Genomic DNA, 21,293 nt, shown 5'->3' on the forward strand with positions numbered 1-21,293 from the left:
ATTTAGTATAAATTGATTTTTTTTAAAGAAGGGAGGGGTGGAGGAGAAGCTGTTTAAAATACTTTGGTTATAAATAGCCTCTGCTGAGGGGTACATTGCCTAGGGCTCAAAGATACAATAGCCTATTAATGTAACTTTACATTAAGACTGGCATTAATTAAAGAGGATATTGACAACACGTTTTGCAAACCAAAGTGGTGTTAAAAACATACATATATACACACATACATAGAACCAGCCATTCCTACAGTCCAAGTCTGCATAGGTCTGGATTTAATGGAGAAAAAAAAGTTAAAATTCCAAGCTGGGTGGTGGGTCTGGAAAACACCTAGAGAAACTTGTGTAGACATCCCCTAGGGCTACTGTGAAAGACTTTTCCTGGCTAGAAACTAGACTGCCAAGCAGTCTCCTGGGGCCTAGACTTCATTAGGCTTTGGTAAACAACGTTTTTATTCCTCTCCCAGGACCAAGTAGAAAGAAACCTAGAGTCGCCCTTGGATAATAAGCTCATCTGCCATCTCCCCATCTTGTCTTCAAGGGGACACTGGCTCCCCCACAAAGCTGATTGTCTAGCAGGATTTTCTGCCAGGGCATTGAACCGGCAAAGGGCAAGAAAAAAAAAACTTACTACTGGGTAGTAAGGAAACAGTCCCCAGTATCATTCATTCTTCTCACTATGAAGAGGTATGTGATAGCTAGATGCACATACACATACATGTGTGTGTATGTATATATATACACATATATGCATGTGTATACATATGTGTGTGTGTATATGGATATACAGTTGTGTTCCCCCATATGTCTTAGAATTGTATATAGTCTTGGAACATTAGAGCTGGAAGGGACTTTAGAGATACCCCCTGATGTTACAGATGAGATAACTAAGATTCAGAGTTAAAATGGCTCCTCCAAGGTCACCCAGTTAGTTTAGTTGCTGAGCCAGGACTCAGATTCAGCTTTCCTAACTTCCTATCTTTATCTGACTTCCCTATCTTCATCTCTACTCACCACTTACTTTGCTTTCTCCTTCCCCCTTTCACCCTATCTCAACATCCATAAGCCACCTACATACCCTATACCTTTCCTGTGGTATTGACTCCTTTATCTATTAGTTTGATTTGTTTTACTGTATTTGTAAGAGTTTATCATATTAACAAACTAGGAAAACAAAGGAGAGAGCATTGGTTCTAGAGTGAAGCCCCTTAACTTTTTCATGTCATGGACCACTTTGATAGTCTAGTGATGACTATGGACCCCTTGTGAGACTTTCTTTTGTTAAATGTGTAAAATAAAATACATAGGATAGAAAGAAAATGAATTTTGTTTAATACAATTATTATAAAAAATAAGTTCATGTGTCCCAAATTAAGAATTCCTGCTCTAGAATCGGTTGCCCTAGGTCAAATCCCAATTGATTTTTGCTCCTGGCTGATCCTTGGCATGTAATTTCTCCTACAGGTCTCATTTTCTTCATCTATAAAATGAGGGGATTAGACTACGTGTGGGATACAGTGACCCTTACTCAAATTAAACTCAGAGGCTTCTCAAGGTAGAAGGTAAAAAGGAATTTATCACAATCTCATGAGAAGGGGCACTTCCCCCAAGACAATGGGCAGTGTCAGCAAGGGCATGCACCTGAGTGGAGCAGAGTACAACATTATATAGTCCCTAATGCGGAAACCCACTAGCCTCTCTTCCCATTGGCTGGGAATCCAGGGGTACAATCTAAGTGCAGGAATCTACCCCAGAGACAAAGAACACAGAAAGGATCGTTGCTCACCAATGAGGGTTTTTGTTACCAAATATGGAAAATAAGGGAAGAATGCTGATGAGGCATTAAGGGGGTGGTGAAGGGGAAGTGAAGTAGGGGGGTACATCAGGTTGCATGCTGGAAACTTTGGAGTTTCTCCTCCATCCTGGAACATTTTATTTGCCTAAGGGGGATACTTAGTTATTTTAGCTTTGGCAGGAAGGGTGGGGGTTTGGGGGAATTCATGCCTGAGGGTTCTTCAGTTAACCTGACTTCATTCAGACTACATGGCTTCTGAGGTCCTGTTCAGCTCTCAATCTATAATCCTATTGAGAGAAGTAATTGTTTTTCTATTATATTAATAACCAATTATTAAACTAAGATTAAAACTTATTCTTTTTATTTGCTCATCCAGGGACCAACCCTTGTAAATCAGTCTCTGAAGGACATTGTGATAGATGAGATGGCCCAAATTCTCTGTGAATATGCTCCTTGATCTTAAGTCTAACTACTATAACTTACTTCTGTTTAGAGTATGAACAGAATCTAATCTAGGTGAATTCCAGATCCAAATTATCAAGTCTTTGCCCTAGATCTCCACCATTAGTATTCAGGGTGACCTAACTCATGAAAGAAAAAACCAACCAGAGTGGATGGATTCCTTTGTCCAGATTGCCACAGGCAGCTAAGTCTTATGATCAAGCCACATTCTCAGCAAGGGAAGCTGAAGATTTTTAGTTGAAATCCTCATAAATATGCCTACCCTTCATTAATTGTTCATCAATCAAGGCAGATTCTCACCTGTCAAGGGCACCCCTTTTCCAAAGGTACATAAGCATTTGGTGATCTCCATGGCTTTGTCTTTGGTCACCAAGAGAAACCACTTGACCATCAATTTATTATTAGCTAGCCTAACTAGTAAGTTGATTATTAATTATCTGAAATTTTCTCTCCAGTTTTTCATTCTTCTAACTATGAAGAGGTATGTGATAGCTAAATGTGCATGTATATGTATGTGTATGTATACACACAGTACACATATACACATCTGTGTGTATATGTGTACATATATATACAAATCAGTATATGTAACAGCATTCTCCAAAATGTCTTAGAATTGTGCAGTGTTCGAATATTAGAGCTGGAAAGGACTTTAAAGATCAGCCTTTGATGTTACAGATGAGATAACTAAGGCCCAGAGTTGAAATGGCTTCTTCAAAGTCATCCAGTTACCTTGCCTGCTGAGTCAGGATTCAAATTCAGGTTTCCTAACTGGTCCAAGCTCTTTCCATCATCCCAGGTTGTCCTTCAAGCCAAAGGATTCAATGTGAGGCACAGATCTGCAAGCCTGAGTTCAGGAAGATACTCAGAAGAGAAGGATCATCTCCTAGAATTAGTCACCTAGAACACTGTTTTGGTTGCTTCCTCCAGGAAGTCTTTCCAGTCCTAAACTCTCTATATATACACAATGTCACTATTAGTAATGGTGAAAATGACAACTATTATGATTCATCAGGCTGGAAAATTAAGGTTAAAATCACAAAATGTAGAAATAGGGTAAACACAGAGTGAGAACACTCTCCTAATACCCTAAGAGATAGCATCGAAGCTTGAAAGAGGCAGGTTTAAGAGAGAGAAAGGAAATTCTTATAACTCTTATTTTATACTACAGAGAATTAATTAACAGACTTCCCTTCCTCAAAGACAGCAAAAGCCGAAAATACAAATTCGTTCAGTTAGGTTTACTATATTTCATGGACAATGGATTCATAATAGATCATTAACAAAAACTAAAAATCAATCAGCTATGTGCCAAGCACACAAGGCATGAGGGATTCGAAGAAAAAAATTGAAACAAAAATGAAATTGATTTCTGCCCTCTAGAATCCTACATTCTTTCATGGGCAACATGGCGGGAGGCTTCCAAATTTCCTGGAGGCTGATGGCATCTGGTTGCTCTTAGTCTTTTCATATTTAGATTCCCCTTGTTTCTCTTTTAGCATCTTCTCAATCCAGTTAGAAAACTTTATACTGTGTCTACACAGTACCTAAATAACTAACTATAATATTTGAGAATAGTTGCTTTTTGCTTAACAGGAGACTTTGTATCACCCTGAGTAACTTGGCTGTGCTTTTATCCAAGCTTTCTATTTGTATGATCTTTATAGTTTAAAAAGGTCATTTATATCTGATGTCATGATACTCTTTAAGAAGGAAGGGCAAACTATGACAGTAGCACATCTAGTATTTCACTTGATTGCCAAAACAACCCTGGACAGGAATTACTATCAGCTTTGCCACTGTACCCTAAGAAAAATGAGACTTCTCCAACTGATTTACAGCTAAATCTTGTGTGTATGTATGTGTTTGTGTGTCTGTATACACACATACACACATATACATATATATAAGCACACACACATAAATGCATACACACACATATGTTTGCTCCTATTGGAATTTAAACTGCTTTAGAGTAGGATCTTTTTTTATTTTTCTATTTTTATCTCTAGCACTTACCCCAGTACTCTGCAAGCACTTAATAAATACTTCGTTCATTCCTTATCACCATTTTATGGATGAGAAGACTGAGTCTCTGAGATTTGAGAAGTGAAACATGAAGCCTATATACCCACCACAAACCATGACAGAGCTACGTCTCCTTCCTCCAAACCATTATACTATACTGTCCATCCTCAATCATTTTGCATCCCAGGGAAACAAGCACTATGGTTGAAATACACTCATTCACACTTCTGAGTAGCAATGTAGAGTTCACAAGTGACCTGGACTGGATTCAAATTATTTATGAAGGGCTCAGTCTCCTCTTCACAATTCCCCAAGATGCCCTTACATTACATTATATTGTGCGACATAAAAGATTCAGGTGAAATTTACATGGTGGCTAATGTAGTATATTTAATTCATATCTGTAGGTATTTCTTTCCTTCTCTCAATCAGTCATGGGAAATACATCTTAATGAGTTACCATAAAGAAATAGGGAGAAGGGAGGAAAGGGAAGTGTGATTTAATGCCGTCCTTAGCCCTCATGCTCATAGATAGGGAGACAAGGAGACTGAAAGAGGCCTCCTTGGAGGCATTATGGATTGCTTCCATATGGTATTGGCCATTATTTTTTAAGGCTAATCAGTAGCTTTCAAGTATTCTCTGCTACTTGGTAGTTTTTATAAAATTACAAAATCATGGAATCATCAAATGTTAAAGCTAGAATGACCTTAGAAATCATTCGGTTCAATCCCTTCATATTATAGAAGAGGAAACTAAGGCCTGGAAAGGGGAAATCACTTGTTCAAGGTGACTCAGCCAGTGAATGTCAGAACCAACACAAGAACTCAGGTTTCCTGGCCCTCAGTCAACTGTTCTTTCTACTACACCATATTGCCCTCTTGTGATTTTTCTGTTGCATTTGTGATGTTAAATTTAATCCTGGGAAACCTTGTATTCACATAGCATGGGAATGCATCATTTCCTTAAATCGTAAGTCACAAAATGAGAAGTGAAAGTTGGACAAAAGGAATCAATGATGCCAAAGATGAGCAGACTGAGTTAGAAACCTAGGAAAGACCCCAATTGTTTGTAGGATACTCAGGAAAGACAAATTTTATTTTTGTCTTTTTTTTGACTGGGTCTCCCTATCTTGCTCACACTAGAGGTACAGTTTCCACTCACCAGTCCAATCTCACTTTTGATTGACACAGAAGTTTTGACCTGCTTTTTTTTCTGATCTGGGCAGATTCACCCTTCCAAGGGCAACCTATTGAAACCACCTCACCATATTGGTGGTAAGCTAAGCATAGCCAACCAATTGCTTTAGCCAACTCCCAAACCAATCAATTCATTGAAAAAATGTTATCTGACAGTATATGCAATGTCCCACACATACATATCCCTCCAATTTGCATAAGAGTGGGGATAGGAGTCTTCTCATATGTCTTCTCTGGGACCAAGCTTATTCTTTGTAATTTTACAATATTCATTTTCAACTGTATTATGGGCTATTCTTTCTAATTACACTGTTGAAACCATTATGCAAATGATTTTCTTGGTGCAGATTACTTTATTCTGCATTAGTTTAAGTAACTCTTTTCATACTTCTCTATTCATCATAGTTGTCATTTCTTATAGCACAGTAATAATCCATTACATTCACTTTATCACAATTTATTTAGTCATTCCCCATTTGATAGACATCTACTTCATTTCTAGTTCTTAGCTACCATAAAAAGTTTTTCTATATATATTTTGATAAATATGCAGTGTGTCTTTTATCGTTGACTTCCTTGGAGTTTAAGGCTTTCCGTGGAACCTCTGGTTCGAAGGATATAGACATTTTAGCTACTTTTTTGCATAATTCCAAATAGCTTTAGAGATGGTTGTACCAATTTACAGCTCCACAAATGATCCATCAGTGTACTTGTCATTTACAACCCCTCCAACATCTACCTTTTCACAATCTTTCCAATATCTCTGCCAATTTCTGGATGTGAGATAAAACTTGAGGGTTATTTCCTTTTGCACTTACTATATTTAGTAATATAGGACATTGTTTCACATGGTTGTTAAGAGTTTGCAATTCTTTTGAGAACCGCTTGTTCATATCCTTTGACAGTGGTCTGTTTGTTTTTATTGTTATAAGAGATCTTTGCCTCATAGAATTACAACATTTCAGAATTAGAAGGGACCTGTGTGACCAGTACCCTTCAAAATAATCCCTACCAAATAAAAGTAATTAGCCAGCCTTTGCTTGAGGACTTCTAGTGAGGGGGCACTTAATGAAGTGAGCAGAATGGTAAAGTGGAAAAATTACTGTCTCTAGAGTCCGAGGACTGAGGCTCAAATCCCACCTTCAGTACTTACTACCTGTGTGACCTTGGGTAAATCAATTAGCATTGCCTGGACTCTATTTTCTTACCTGTAAAATGAAAGGGTTAGACCAGATGTTTTCTGAGGTACCTTCTAGATCTATGATTCCATAACTTCCCAAGATGAACTCTTCCACTTTGGGTTAGTTCTATTATGAAGTTTAAATTCAATATTTTTCTCCTAGTTCTCTCTAAAAAAAGGATGTTAGAGCCAAGGAGAACAAATCTAATCCTTCTCTTTAGTATAGGGCAGCTAGGTGGTGCAGTGGAGCACTAGGAGGAGAGTCAGAATGACCTGAGGTCAAATTCAGACTCAGGTATTTACTAGCTGTGTGACCCTGGGCAAGTCACTTAATCCTGTTTGCCACAGTTTCCTCATCTATAAACTGAACTGGAGAAGGAACTGGCAGACCATTACAGTATCTCTGTCAAGAAAATCCCAAATGAGGTCATAAAGAGTTGGACGCAACTGAAATGACTGAACAACAAATACGATATAGTCTTTTAAATTCTCAAAGACAACTATCATGTCTCCCTTCCCAAGTCTTCAGGCTAAATATCCTTAATTCCTTCAAATGATCCTAAAATAGCGTGAAATTGAAGGCACTCATCACTATGTTTGCTTCCCTCCAAACATTCTCCAGCTTATCAGCATCCTTCCTAAACTATAGTGCCCAGAATGGAACACAACTTTGCAGATATGATGGTCTGACTAGGAAAGTATACTATGCAAATATCACCTGCTTATTCCCGGAAACTATAATTCTCTTCATAAAGCCCAAGTTTCTATTAGCTTTTTAGGCTTTCATATGACATCATTGACCCAGATGAGTTTACAATCCACTTTTTTAAAAAAAGACCTTTGTTCAGTCATACTACCCTCTAGTCATTCCTCTCTCATCTTGCCCTAGTGAAGTCAGCTTTTAAAATCCAAGTGACTTTACAGGTATCACTTTTAAATTTCAACTCCAGTTTCTCATCATCATCAGAATTGTTTCCTTTATGTCTTCAGAATTTTGTTCCTGAAAGTTTCCCAAGTCTCCTGTACTGACTTCTCATAAGGAAATGTATTCTTTGAGATCTCATTCAACCTTCTTCTAAGCCCTTTGAAATTTCTCTCCCCCAGATTCAGGATGCAGGTCAGACTATTGTTCAGATCTCTTCTCCTCTCTCATGAGATCTAGGTAAGGATGGCCAAACTTTCCTGTTTGTGAAAATCAGAGCCAGAATAGATTCCCCCATTCCTTTTTGGGTTACTCTACACTTTGAAGAGTAAAATTATAATTAACACATGTATAAAAGTTTTTAGTTGTGATGCTTTTGGCAGAGCAACAAGTCTAGCAGGTCAGAGGCAATTAGGTGACAGTAGATTAGAGCTCTGGGTCTGACGTCAGGAAGACCAAGTTCAAATCCAGTTCTGGACAGTTGCTAGTTGTGTGACTCAGGGCAAGTCACTTAACTTCTGTTTGACTCAGTTTCCTCAATGATAAAATGTAGATAATAATAGCCCCTACCTCAGAGGGTTGTTTTGATGATCAAATGAGGAAATGTTTGTAAACCGCTTAGTACAATCCCTGGCACATAATAAGTATTAAATAAATGCCATTTTCTTTCTTTCTTATCTGGATAACTGAATCTCCTATCACTGTTATATCCTATCTCTGGACTAGGCCTGATGCTCTATCTCCCAAACTCCTCATCTCTTTCCTCTCTATCTCCAGGAGGCCCTCTGGTCCAATAGAAAAAGCATGGACTCTTGGCTCAAAAAACAATGGTCCAAATACCATTTTTGAAGCTTATTTTCCTGTTAACCTTGGACAAGTCACAACCTCCTAGTACTCATTTTCTTCACTTATAAAATGGAAGGATTTGACTATTATGGCCTCTGAATTATGTACCAGCTCTTGATCTATGATCTGATAGTCCACAGTAGGGAGTGGAGCCAGCTCAAACAGACCTGTAAAGGATGATTGCTAACTTTCCAGTGTGAGCTTTTATGCCTCAAAAATTGGAAAATGCTACAAACCAGGCTTAATTTATTGTTTTGTTGATTTCTAGACTTAAGAAACTGATGGAGAAAATGTTAATAACATAGATCAAATGTAAAAGTATGTCAAGCTTTTTTTCCAGAAAGCCAGTTGTTAAACACTTACCAACCCATCTCAAGTCTATAATATATACTCAGATGATAAAATTGATATTTCTACCTCAGTTGATAGTAACCCAAATGCTCATCATTGTCCTTCTCTCTGACTTCTGGATTTCTTCACAAGTGTGTTTTCTTATTATACAATTCTATAGTACTCTCCTCCACCACACCTTTTTACGTTCCCTGTTTCTTTAGAACAAGGTGAAGTGATCTAGAACAATATTTCAGTCATCATTCTCATTCTACCAAGTCTCAGCTATGTCATGCCTCCTTATGTTAAAATCTCTATTTCAACTTTTCACTGCCTAAATTCTGTGTGCTTGTATATAGGTGTCTGAGAGCAGGCATTTTCATCCCTCCTTTTCCATCCAAATCATGGTCAATTAGATTTGTAAGATACAGGAAAACACCTTCTTGCCACTCTTTATTAAGTATATTCTATCCCTAGAAAAAAGCTGTGGTCTAGAAATCCAAATGTCATTTTAAGAGCTGTCTTCTTAACCAAAATAGTCTTTCCCTTCTTCATCCACTCCTTAATGCAAATGATGAAAACACCACCTGTATCCCTCTAGCAATCACATTCTTGCCAAGACGTAATCTGTTGAAATGTATAGAAGTTCCATCTGGCATCATCATTTGTGTCCATGTGAAATACCAAAAGTGTGTAGCTGTCATCCATTTTGACAAGTCTTGGGAGCATCTTTGATGTCTTGAATACATGCACCTGTAAGACAATAGATTTCACTTTTGTCATTTTCAGGCCATCACATAGCTGCCTCAGTAACCCTCAGAAGATAGCCACCAATCACTACTCTTTTCTGCTTCTTCTAACTCTCACCTGACAGTATCTGCGAATCTACTGTATCATTATTTCGAAGTCAAACCATCCATCTATGAGCAATCATAAAATACCTACTATGTGCTAAGTACCATTTAAAGCACTGAAAATACAAAGGCAAAAGCAAAAAGGTAAAAAGGAAAGGAAGGTGTATCCCAAGAAGATTTTAGAAGAAAAGCTGCAGATGTGGTTAAGAGCTTTGAAGTTTGTGTGTGTGTGTCTACACACACACACATACACACACACACACATATAAAATCTGTCCAATATGCTTTGCATTCATTTGTCACTATTTGTTCTTTCATTTGACTGCTACATGAAGCTGAGAGATATTACTTTCCTTGTGTCAAAGATACAATGAGTATTTGACTCCCACTATATTAGGAGATTGTAGCCAAGTTGTCTGTTAATTACTGAAAATCACTGATATCCTCATGTGCCCTAGGGTTTTCATTCAGCCATGTGGTTGAAGAATTTAGCTTGCTTGGGAGATGGGAAGTGCACATTTTGGAATATTTGTCAATATGTTGTAAGGCTAAAATACTTTCCACAGAAAAGTTTGAAAGATAGCAAATATGATACACTTGACTTCAACTAATTGAATATAACATTTCCTAACACCCACTTTGTGCAAAGCAGTGCTGTGTCTGTGGTGATCTTGGGGTGGGATGAGACACAAAGAATCATAGAATTTGAGAATCAGAAGGGATCTTCTCTAGTCATTCCCAGGCCAGACCAATTCTCCCTACAACAGAATAAACAAGTGATTTCATCCAACCTCCATTCAAAACCCTTCAGTGAAAAGAAACCCATAATCTCTTAACCCAGCCCATTGAACTTTGGCGGAGTCCAATTGTCAAGAAGTTTTCCTTCCAACAAGTCTAAATCTCTCTACTAGCAACTTCCGCACCATGGGGCAGCTCCAAATCTCTCCCTCTAGAGTCAAGTAGAACAATTCCAGTCCCTCTTCCACAAGTCAGACCTACAGTTACTAGAAGACATAGTCACCTCCCTCCAGCGTTTTCTTTCTGTGGCTAAACATCTCCATTTATTTCAGTCTGCCCTTGTAAGGCATAGTCTCAACATCCTTATGCATTGTACTCACCCTCCTTTAAGTTTTCTAGCTTGTCAGTATCATTCTTAAAATGTTATTTTCATTCTTAGAACTGAGTACAATATTCTAGATGTAATCTAATCATAGTGGAATAAAGTGGGACTATCACCTCCCATCTCCAAACATTTCATCTTCACTAATACCATTAAGAAAATATTCAGGAGGAGCCAAGATGGCAGAGTAGAAAGACACACATATGCTAGCTCCAAAACCCACAGCCCATAAAATATCTGTAAAGAAGAACTCCCAACAAATTCTGGAGCAGCAGAAGCCACAGAACAATGGAGCAGAGGAGATTTCTGTTCCAGAGAGCCCTGAAAAACTGACACAAAAAGTCCATCACGCCCCGGGACCCAGAGCAGAGTCCAGCCCTGCCTTGGCCACCAGGATGAGCAGATCTGAGCAGGCTTCAGGGATGGAATCTCCAGCAGCCAAGCAGGTCCCTCCACCCACAGGTGACAAAGGTAAGTGAGAGGGTCTTTTTGGCTCCCAGAGAGGGAAGTGGGGTGTCTCCATAACTCAGGCCCCCTCAGAAGGCAGCAGCGGAGGCAGCAGCAGAGAAGGGCTCCCAAAGCAGGCAGGAGCTTGGATCCATTGTTGAAGGTCTCCCTGTAAACCCCCTGAGGGAACTGAGCCCCGTGTGTCGGCCCTGCCCCCAACCAAACACCTGAATTTAATCTCACACTGAATAGTAGCCCTACCCTCCCTCCCCTGAAAGCCCTGAGGCTGGAAAGTAGCATTTGAATCTCAAACCCCAAGCACTACCTGGATGGATCTGGAGGCAAGGTGGGGGTGGAAAGAAAACTCAGAAGTCAAGTCACTGGCTGGGAAAATGCCCAGAAAAGGGGAAAAAAAATAAGACCATAGAAGGTTACTTTCTTGGTGAACAGGTATTTCCTCCCTTCCTTTCTGATGAGGAAGGACAATGCTTATCATCAGGGAAAGACACAGAAGTCAAGGCTTCTGTATCCCAAACATCCAGAATAAATATTCCATGAGCTCAGGCCATGGAAGAGCTCAAAAAGGATTTTGAAAATCAAGTTAGAGAGGTGGAGGAAAAACTGGGAAGAGAAATGAGAGAGATGCAAGAAAAAGCATGAAAAAGCAGGTCAACACCTTGCTAAAGGAGACCCAAAAAATGCTGAAAAAAAGAACACCTTGAAAAATAGGCTAACACAATTAGCAAAAGAGTTGCAAAAAGCCAATGAGGAGAAGAATGCTTTCAAAAGCAGAATTAGCCAAATGGAAAAGGAGGTTCAAAAGCTCACTGAAGAAAATAGTTCTTTCAAAATTAGAATGGAGCAGATGGAGGCTAATGACTTTATGAAAAACCAAAAAATCACAAAACAAAACCAAAAGAATGAAAAAATGGAAGATAATGTGAAATATCTCATTGGAAAAACAACTGACCTGGAAAATAGATCCAGGAGAGACAATTTAAAAATTATGGGACTACCTGAAAGCCATGATCAAAAGAAGAGCCTAGACATCTTCTTTCATGAAATTATCAAGGAAAACTGCCCTGAGATTCTAGAACCAGAGGGCAAAATAAGTATTCAAGGAATCCACTGATCACCACCTGAAAGAGATCCAAAAGGAGAAACTCCTAGGAACATTGTGGCCAAATTCCAGAGTTGCCTGGTCAAGGAGAATATTGCAAGCAGCTAGAAAGAGATGATTCAAGTATTGTGGAAATACAATCAGGATAACACAAGATCTAGCAGCTTCTACATTAAGGGATCAGAGGGCGTGGAATATTTTATTCCAGAAGTCAAAGGAACTAGGACCAAAACCAAGAATCACCTACCCAACAAAACTGAGTATAATACTTCAGGGGAAAAAAATGGGCTTTCAATGAAATCAAGGACTTTCAAGCATTCTTGATGAAAAGACCAGAGCTGAAAAGAAAATTTGACTTTCAAACACAAAAATGAAGAGAAGCCTGTAAAGGTAAACAGCAAAGAGAAGTCATAAGGGACTTACTAAAGTTGAACTGTTTACATTCCTACATGGAAAGACAATATTTGTAACTCTTGAAACTTTTTAGTATCTGGGTAGTTGGTGGGATTACACACACACACACACACACACACACACACACACACACACATGCACACAGAGAGAGACAGAGAGCACAGAGTGAATTGAATAGGATGGGATCATATCTTTAAAAAATGAAATTGAGCAGTAAGAGAGAAATATATTGGGAGAAGAAAGGGAGAAATGGAATGGGGCAAATTGTCTCTCATAAAAGAGGCAAGCAAAAGACTTTTTAGTGGAGGGAAAAAGAAGGGAGGTGACAGAAAAACATGAAGTTTATTCTCATCACATTCCACTAAAGGAAGGAATAAAATGCACACTCATTTTGGTGTGAAAACCTATCTTACAATACAGGAAAGTGGGGGTGAAGGGGATAAGCAGGGTGGGAGGGATGATGGAAGGGAGGGCAATGGGAGGAGGGAGCAATTTGAAGTCAACACTCTTGGGAAGGGACAGGATCAAAAGAGAGAATAGAAGCAATGGGGGGCAGGACAGGATGGAGGGAAATATAGTTAGTCTTACATAACATGACTGTTATGGAAGTCATTTGCAAAACTACACAGATATGACCTATATTGAATTGCTTGCCTTCCCAAAGGGAATGGATGGGGAGGGAGGGATGAAGAGAAGTTGGAAGTCAAAGTTTTAGGAACAACTGTCAAGTACTGTTCTTGCTACTAGGGAACAAGAAATACAGGTAATGGGGTATAGAAAGTTATCTGGCCCTATAGGACAAAAGAGAAGATAGGGACAAGGGAAGGGAGGGATGATAGAAGAGAGGGCAGATTGATGATAGGGGCAATCAGAATGCTTGGTGTTTTGGGGTAGGGGGAGGGGACAAATGGGGAGAAAATTTGGAAGCCAAAATTTTGTGAAAATGAATGTTAAAAGTTAAATAAATAAATTTTTTAAAAAAAGAAAGGGAAAAAAAAGAAAATATTCAGTTGCCCAGATGTAACAAGAGCATATCTGTGAACATATTTCTAATCATAAATCACAATGTAAAGCATAAGCAGTGGTCCCTCATGAAGATTATAGCCTAGTGAAGGGAAAAGAAATCTAATACACATAGAATCTCTAGAAAAAATACAAAACAGTACATATTAGATTGTTGTACTGAGTATAAATGATGCTCTGAGAAGAGAAGTATCTTTGGGGTCAAGGTAGAGAGACCATCAAGGAAGGATTTTTCAAGGCAAAAGGTCTGAAAATGGACCTTGCCAAAGGAGGGGATAATGTAGATTTGGCAATTTGGGGGTGTGGACGTTCATACAACAGATCAGCCTTCCTATCTTTCTGCTGGATGACTTGGCATATATAGGAGGATTTTGAGGTGGAAGGGTTAATAAAAATAAGGTGAGGTAGTGAGCTCAGAAAACAATGAAGAGACACAAATCAGAACTGACTTTTACAAAGGCAAGAAGAAAGATGGTGAAGTTCAAAATGAACATGTCACCTGTCTCATGTCATCCCTGTCATTGCCAGTCATCAAGGCCTCCATCTTCAATACATCAGTCAGTTCAATGATAGCAGGAGGGAATACTGAACTTGTCTGAGACCAGATAAAAAATATATCAAAATAACTGTGGAGAGAATGGAGCTCTAGGACTGTGGTGAAAGCACTCAGAAATCCTAGTTCTGGGGGTCCGAAAGCAGAGTGGCATGAGAATATGGAAATAAGGGAATCATGACTGAGAGAAAAGATATGACAGATTGTACTCTGAACCCTAGAACCAAATACTAGTTCTTTAATCTCCCTTCCCCTAAACTCAAAGGGGTTATAATCTATACAGGTACCTAATCAAAAACAGAGCTGGAAAGTTCAAAATGCCCATGAAGGTGAAATGGGACAACATATCAGCGACCAACAGAGAGGTTCTTCTCACCAACATTTTCTTCTTCCAAAACTAGAATGACTTAGGGTTATGGGTTAAATAATCCCAAGTCCCAAAGGTAAATAAAATTATGAGGAAAGACTCTAGGCAAGGAGGAGAGGATAACACTCTCAGATGAAAACCACGCCCCTCTCAAGGTATTTTTCCTTCCTCTCTAATAGATCCAGCTTCCTGAATGGGGACTATCCAGGTTGGCATGGACTTTTGTCCATTTTTATTTTATTTGTATCATTTTTATCTTTGTACATAGCAGAAGTTTACAGCACTCCAGATTTTCCATTCAGATTTGCCAAGGTGAGATGAGGATCAATGCCTTTCTAAGTGCCTTCAGAAACCACTTTCCTAATTGTAGCAGATGCAATAGGTAAACAAGATGAAAGAAGTCAGGGAACATAAGACCCATATGTGATTGCTTAGCGTGAGCTATCTGGGAGAAAAGATAGAGTGAAATTGGCCAGGGGTGGGCAAAGACACACCCCTGGACAAAGGCAGTGAAGCTAAAAGGTCTCTCATGTTTCATTACAGAAAGGAGAAGATACACCCAAGAAATTACTTAGCAATGAACCTTGTAATCCAGAAATAGAAAAAACCCAATAGAATAATTTAGATGGCTCATTTCCATTCATCATATGAAAACCAGACTCAAGGTGGCTCTCTGCAAAACTGTGACAATGTGACAAAATAGCATTGGAACATACCATAGTGGGAAAGGAAGACAAGAAGGAAAAGATGGAGGAAAAGATGATAATGGTGATAATGATACAGACTACTCTTGTGGTTTGAGCCTGAAAACTATTTTCTCTAGACTAACAATATTTAAAGCAATTAATAGATATGATTGTAGCCTAGCGAGGACAATAGAGTAGCCAACCTCCAAGGCTCCAATCTCCTGCTTCCTACTTGGCAGAATACAAAGTAACCCTTTAAGAAAGGGTGGATAGAGGAGAATGTAGAGATATCTCTTCATATGTTTCAGTAAGCCATAGCTAGACAAGCCCATATGGACCCAAACAGTATACTTCAGCAGTGGGCAGAGGAAGGGAGGAAGAGGAGAGAGAGAGAAAGATAGACAGAGACATATACAGAAAGACAGAAAAAGATAAAGGAAAGAGAAAGAGAGAAAGAGAGACAGAGAGGGACAGAGAGAGACAGAGATACAGAAAGAGAGACATAGAGAGGGAGGGGGAGAGAGAAAGGAGAAAGGGAAGGAGGAAGAGAGGGATTATTTGTCAAGCACTTACTCTGTGTCAGGCACTATGCTAAGCGCTAGGGATACAAGCAAGATCATTTTTGTCCTCAAGGAGCTTACATTCTTATTATCAACCCATCTTCTATTCCAGTGACATATCTCTCTCTAACATCCTTTATATCACTTGTCTTGCACACTTCTTCACTGGTAGTTTTCAGCATTATATTTGCCCCCACAATGCATCTCCGCATTACCCTTTGAATGACCCACATCTTCAACTCTTCAGAGACTATGGTATTCAGGGTCTCAGAGCTACCTAGAATCATTTGAAGAATATTTTTCTCAGGCAGAATTAAAAAGGGAAAGGGGAAAGGAGAAGGGAAGGGAATAAACATTAATGTACTCTGTGCTAAGCACTTTTTACAAATATTTCATTTTATAAATATCCTCACAACAATCCTATGAGGTGGGTGCTATTATTATCTATATTTACAATCGAAGAAACTGAGACTTTGGAGGTTAAGTGACTTGCTCTAGGTCACACAGCTAGTAAGTGTCTGAGGCCATAGTTGAACTCAAGACTTCCTGACTCCAGGCCCAGTGCCACAATGAACCTCTGTTCATGGAGAATTCAGAGGTCCTTAAAAACACCGCATGGTTTCTGGAATGTTGTATGGTCAGCTCTATCCCTCTTGTTCAGTTTTAATTAGCTTGTTATTTATCCACAGTGTCTTTCCAAGGTACATTTCATGATGAATCAACTCTGTGAGCTGTCCATTCAACTGCATATATAATCTGGACAATAGGCATTCTTAATCCTCTTGGTATTTCCTTGGGGGCTAGTTAGGGCAAACTCTTTTGAGTGATTGAGCATCTTAACTGGGAGCCTCTTCAGTACTGCAAGCCTTGATGTAATTGGAATATGTCATCCACCAAAAAAAAAAAAAAAGACATCTAGAGGACTCAGCTTAATGTTGTAGAGAAAGCATTGAAAATGGAGTCAAAAGACCTGAGTTCAAATCCCAGTTCTGCTACTCACTGAGTCATTTAAATTTTCTGGGACTCACTTTCCTCATCTGTAAAATAAAGAGATGGCCTTAATCGTTCACAAGGTCTCTTCCAGCTCCTAAATCTATGAGCCTTTCTCTGAAACAAGTTACCAACATGGGAGTCATTTAGGAATCAGCTGTCTGTACACTTAGATGATTGATTTGTTAGAGCAAAAATCAGAATCCACACAAATTAGAAGAAAGAATAAAAACAAAAAGAAGAAATGGCAAGTAATTAAATACCTTCAACCTCACTTATTTAAACAAGCTGTTGAAAAAGATAGAAACATCCAGGGATAGATCACAACAACAAGGAGACAAAAGGAGCTAAGAAACTGCTTCATCCAGCAAATACTTGATCTTGACAAGCAGAGGGGCACTGCAGCCAAGGGCAACAACTGTTCAGAATATAAACTTTTATAAAATCTTATTGAGGAGGACAGTGGAAAATTATGGCCATTTTTACCTCATTAAACAGCAAGAACTAATGGAGGGTAAAGCAAGCTTTTCCTTACATCAAGACTAAATGTATTTCTTTGTAACTTCTATTCATTGCTCCAATTTCTGCCCTCTGGGGCTCAAATAGGACAAGTTTAATCATCCTTCCACATGACAACCCTTCAAATATTTGAACACAGCTAGCATGTTCTGCATTTTTTCTCCAGGTAAAAGATAACCAGTTCTTTCCATTGATGGCTAGCTCTTAAATTTTTTCACAATCATGGTCCCCCTCCTCTGTAATCTCTCCAGTTTATCAACATCCTTCCTGAAATGTAGTACCTAGAACTGAACACTTTTCTTTAGATATAGATGGACAAGAAAAGAATATAACAGGTTTATGGTTTTTTTATTTCATACCCTTTCTAATCCAACCTAAGTTTCCATTGACTTTCTTAGCTATACTATCAGTCTCATACTTAATTTATAGTCTACTGAAACCCCCCAATTTTTTCCAGATTAACTGTTTTCTAACCACACTTTCCTTATCTTTTACATGTGAAACTGATTTTTAGAACCCAAGACTTTACATTTATCCCAATTACATTTCTTATTAAAAACCAACCCAACATTCAAGACTCTTAAGAACTTTTTGAATGTTGATCGTCATTGAATCAATTAGCTATCTCTTCCAGCCTTACGTCATCCTCATATTTATTAAATATGGTATGTATATCTCCATCCAAGTTATCAATCAAAAATAATCAATCACGTAGGGTCAAGCACAGATCCTTGGAGAATTCCAATGGAGACTTCCTTCAAAAGTGACATTTAAAGACAAATGACTGCCTTCTAGGTCCAGGCATTTAGCCAGATCTTAACCTCCTATCATGTAACTCACACCTTTTGGTCTCATCCACAAGGGTAACATAAGAGACTTTGTCCAATACTTATTAATATTTGGCAAAATTATTAAAATTAGGCAAAATATCTACAGAATTACTCTGAACTCGCAGTCTAGTAATTCTGTCAAAAAAAGGAAACATGACTCATCTGAAGTACATAATCTGTTGCTGCTGAAGCAAGGCTGGCTGGTATTAACCATTATTTCCTCCTCCAGATGTTCAGGAATCATTCTGTTAATATTGCCTTCTGGGATTTTTGCCAGGATTTAAGTCAAAATCATGGTCTTATCTTTTACAGACTCCATACTCTTCCATGTTTAGAAAATTAAGATAATTGCTCTTCTGAAATCCTAGTCTTTAACCGTGCTCTTTTAGTGATCACTGATGGACTCTCACTAATCACAACTGCCAAACTTCTCAATATCATGGGATGGAATTCATGTGGGCCTGGTGCTTAGGATTCATCAGGGGCACCTAGATGCTCTTTTATAAGTTTTCTACTTATCTTAGATTCTAATTCTCCATTAAATATATTCTTCCTTTTCCAATTCAAAGATCAATCTCTTTGGTAGTGAAAATATGCAAATATGTAAAGAATCTATGATTTTCTTGGTATGATGAACTCTATTTATGGGAAATCCCTCCATCAACTTAGATCATCACCCAGCTATGACTTGTTTCATAGGTTTCCTCTCAAGCAATCCCATGTTTGAGAGTTCTGAGATTCTTTTCAAGAAAGAGGTGAGCTTCTCAGAAGAACTAGCATCTTGAAGGATGAATGAATGAACATTTTTAAGGACTTACTATTTGCCAAGAAGTCAGTATAGAAGTAAAAAAGCAAGACAATCACTGCTTTTAGGGGTTGGGAAGGAAAGGGAGGTGGCAGCCATTTTTAAGTACCTACTATGTACCAGGCATTGTGTTAATGCTTTACAAAAATTTCATCATTACAACAACCTTTGGGAGTAGTTGCCACTATCATCTCCATTTTATATTTAAGGAAATTGAAGCAGATAGGCTAAATGACTTGTCTAGGGTCACACAACTAGTAAGCATCTGAGGTCAGATTGGAACTTAAATCTTCCTGACTCCAGGATCTTCATTCTATCTGCTATGCTACCTACTAGCCTAGGGCTCATATTCTAATTAGGAGAGACAGCACAGATAAGAGGATTCATCTTCAGGGTAGATAGAAGAACTTGGTGATTCAGAGCATATATCTGCAAGGTCCAAGGGGTCCTTAGGGTACATTGGCAAATCCAAAGATAACTGGAATCTAGAGGGCTTAGTTTCAGTAAAAAATGATTAAATCACTTTATTTCCAACAGAGATAGAGAACTAGTAATTTTCTGGACAATTTGCCCTACATTGAGATGTCAATGCCTCTATGTCAGGCTTGAGATCTAGTTGACCCAAACTCCTCATCTATTTTTTCTTTCTGCACAGGTGGTCTGTAGTATACTTCTGATATCACTGCTGCTTCTTTTTTGGAGAAGAGAGTCCAATTACTTTACTCAAGATGATATAAGTATTAAGTTTCAGAACTGGCATTGCAGGTCAGGTCTCCTGACTCTAAATCTAACCACCTTTACGTTATATCTCTGTATTTCTCTAAAACCACCACCCCACTTGAAATTTCTTAAGAGAAGAGGTGGCATGATATCTATCATTGTTTCCTTAGTACTTAACAATATACTTGAACTGTGGGGCTCAAAATACCCAAACTACAAAAAGAGAAACTGAGGCATAGCTCTGGGCCAATAGCACTTTATTAACAGGACATGACCACCTCTAATGAAGTGGACTTCATGCCTTCCTCTTGGTCTGAGACTCCCCTTGGTTTCCAGGATTCTGTTTTTGTAGTTTTTGATACCCAGACACTCTGGAGAGGCAAAGTAAAATACAAAATCCCTTATGTTGATAGATCTTGTTTTTTGAGGGCCAGAAATGATGTATCAGCCAAAAAATGATATATCAGCAAGAGGGACATGGGCTGAATGAAGCATAGGCTATCTCTGCTGACTGACTGATCATAAGACAGATGATTTCCTCTTCATGTTGGGCAAGAGGAGATGGCATGGGTGGTACAGAGATACCAAAAACAAACTGGGGGACTTACCATGTCACATACACACATATACAAATGGTTTAGATATGGAATTTGAGGAAAATAGGATGCATCAGCATTCTTGTGGTTACACAAGTGAGTTTCATAACTGGTAAATAAGTGGTTAACACTGGATTGAAGTTTGAGGCCTACTATAAAGGCTTAATATAAGAACCTATCTTATCTAATTATCCCTATGTGACAAAACTATGTGTTAGTACATGTTTATTCTTTTACTATTATTAAATGACTGCCTGAATATGTACTACTAATTGTTAATAATCCTTACCCCTAATGAAATCACATTGAACTGGTTGCTACTGATTGGAATGGAATAAGGGCCCTAATGAATTGTACCTCACAGAATATAGTAAATACTTTTAAAAGTGTCTTGAATTTAACTGATACCTGAGGCCTAGAACCTTTCTGAATTCAAATTCAGTAAGTCTGATAGAACAGAGCTACAATACCTACTATCTAAGAAAGCTGAGGCTGGTAGATAGCTTGAGCTGGGGAGTTCTGAGCTGTTGTAGGGCCAAAGAGTGTCCTTAGTCTCTAACCAATGTGACTAGACCCAGAGAGCTGGTTGGGGGGAGGGGAAGGACTACCAGGATGCTTTTGTAAGAGCTTCCATGACAATCAGCCATGAGATCACTATCCCAAACGATCAGTTAATTGCCAAGAGATAAAAAGTTATAGTTGAGTTATGATGCCTGCCCCCAAGAATTGTTGTCTAGTAAGAAAATACGAAAGCTTTGTTTTCTTGCTGGAATTCAAGGGAATTCAGAGAGTCAAAAGCAAGTTGGTTAGGCTTGTGGTTTCCTATATTCAAGCAAAATGAGGGAGAGATGAGAAAAAAGAAATTTTTAAAAATAACTGAAATAGCAAAAGATAATATCTAAGAGACTAAGAGAACAGATGGATACAAAGCC

This window comes from Notamacropus eugenii, chromosome 1 (assembly GCF_028372415.1).
Source record: "Notamacropus eugenii isolate mMacEug1 chromosome 1, mMacEug1.pri_v2, whole genome shotgun sequence".
Classification (NCBI taxonomy): domain Eukaryota; kingdom Metazoa; phylum Chordata; class Mammalia; order Diprotodontia; family Macropodidae; genus Notamacropus; species Notamacropus eugenii.